We start from the raw sequence: 2,109 nt of genomic DNA, 5'->3' as shown, positions 1-2,109 counted from the left end.
ATTATGTAGAGCAAAGATGCTGCCTATTTTTTGGTGAAATTGGGTTGACCTTCTCAGGACAGTGGATGCTGGCAGGGCTCTTGGGAATACATAACTTCTTTCTTTGACCTCTTTAACAGATGAGTGCATTCCTCTACCCTTACCCTCTTCCTCCCCTTCCTCGCCTCTGTCTTTCCCCTAAAACCAAACATCCCTTGGATCACGTTACAAGGCTCCAGACCTTTTTAAAAGTCCAACATTAAAACCAAGTTTATAAAATAGAGGAAATGGAACTTCACCTGTAACATAAAGGATTAGTTGCCTTACAGTGTGAATCACTACAGCTTCGCTCATTCAAGAAATATTTGTTCCACACGTACTTGTGCTAAGTACTACTATAGACACTAAAGAATCAGCAACAGACAAACTAGGCAGCTCCCCCAAGGAAGCCTAGATTCTAATGGAGCATCCTTTAATTACATGGCCTTTACCATTAAAGTTCCTCATCCTCAGCTATGAATTGGGTAATGATTTTCTCTTTGCTACCTCGCAAGGCACTGTGCACATAAGATATTAAGAGAGAGCTGAACATTGAAAGGACTGGCTCACAGGAACACAGCAGCCCTATAAATTGAGTTAATAACAATACCTGTCAGTGTTTGTAGTTGTCTTTTTACGTTTGCATGTAATGGGTTTTATTTCCATTATTGCAGTTGAGTAAAGGAAAGTGGGAGGGCCCACAAAACCATCCCATATAAGCATGTTAGCTGAGCACAAACAGTGCACTGGCTAAGCAAACCAGCGGTGCGTCCCTCTGCAACTCCCCACTCGGGCCCCTATGCCATTCTATACGAAAATGCTGAAGCTGTGGTGGCCGGGTGTCCCCTAAGGACACTGGAGCACCTCTGAGCTTCAGAATGCTGTTCCCCAGTAGACAGCTCACAAGTCATGAAAGATTCCCTCCTGCTCCCACAATACCACTCCTTGCTGGAGCCCCGAGGGCCCAAGACAGCACTGTTCTGACGCTTCAGTTCTTGCCCAGGTGGAGAAAAGTCTTCCCCAGTGTGCTTGGCTCTTTGCATTAATTTTCCAAAGGGTGGCCTGGTTCTTTCCATTTCACTACAGACCCTTCCGTTCAATAACTTTAAAAATGTTCCCCCAGGGCAAAGTTGAAGGACAGAGAATACTACCCACTAATGTCACCTTATAGCTCCCTCGTGGAGCAGCTCTGAATTTGTACTCCACATCTAAATCCTTCCCAGCTTCAGGGTACATCAGCACCCCACCCCCAGCAGCAGTCAATACTGAGACAGAAAGAGAGACTGCCCACAGCCTCATCCCCTACGTTTTTCATTGAATTTGGTCCTGACAACTGATTCCAAATTTTTCCTCACTGTTCTCCCAGGAAGCCCACAATACTCTATCCACATGGGCTGGAATTCTCGCCACAAAAATATAGATTCAGTCTCCCAGGGGACACTTACTGTAAGTCAAAGGATCTTAAATCATTTATACAAATAAATAAAACAAGGTAAATCAGACTAAAAGAAAAATGGATGAATAAAATAACTCTGCCAGGTTGAACCATATACATGCTCAGAGCACTTTCTCTAATAAGAACAACTAAAAACAGGGCACCTGGGTGGCTCTGTTGGTTAAGCATCTGACTCTTGATTTTGGCTCAGGTCATGACCTCACAGTTTGTGGGATCAAGCTCCATGTTGTCACAGGCTCTTCGCTGACATCATGGAGTCTGCTTGGGATTCTCTCTCTCCCTCTCTCTGCCCCTCCCCTGCTTGCACATGCTCGCTCGCTCTCTCTCTCTTTCAAAATAAATAAATTAAACCCTGAAAGTTGAATCCTTGACAGGAAAACACTTGAGGGATGAAAAGATAAGACAAAAATTATATCAAACCATCTTGTATGCTGGACAATGAACTTTCATATCTTGTCATTGGATCTACATCATATATGTGTGTAACAGAATGGAGAAAGCTGCATTTCTCAGAACTCCTCTCAGGGAGTGTACTAAATATGGTCAGAAAGAATATTCTAGAAGATGCTTGAATGAAGATACAGGCAGGGGTGGCAGGAGTCAGGCCACTATGGGTAACAACAGATGCTCAAGTG

This window comes from Crocuta crocuta, unplaced genomic scaffold (assembly GCF_008692635.1).
Source record: "Crocuta crocuta isolate KB4526 unplaced genomic scaffold, BGI_CrCroc_1.0 scaffold67, whole genome shotgun sequence".
Taxonomy (NCBI): Eukaryota; Metazoa; Chordata; class Mammalia; order Carnivora; family Hyaenidae; genus Crocuta; species Crocuta crocuta.
Note: the sequence above shows the minus strand (reverse complement) of the source record.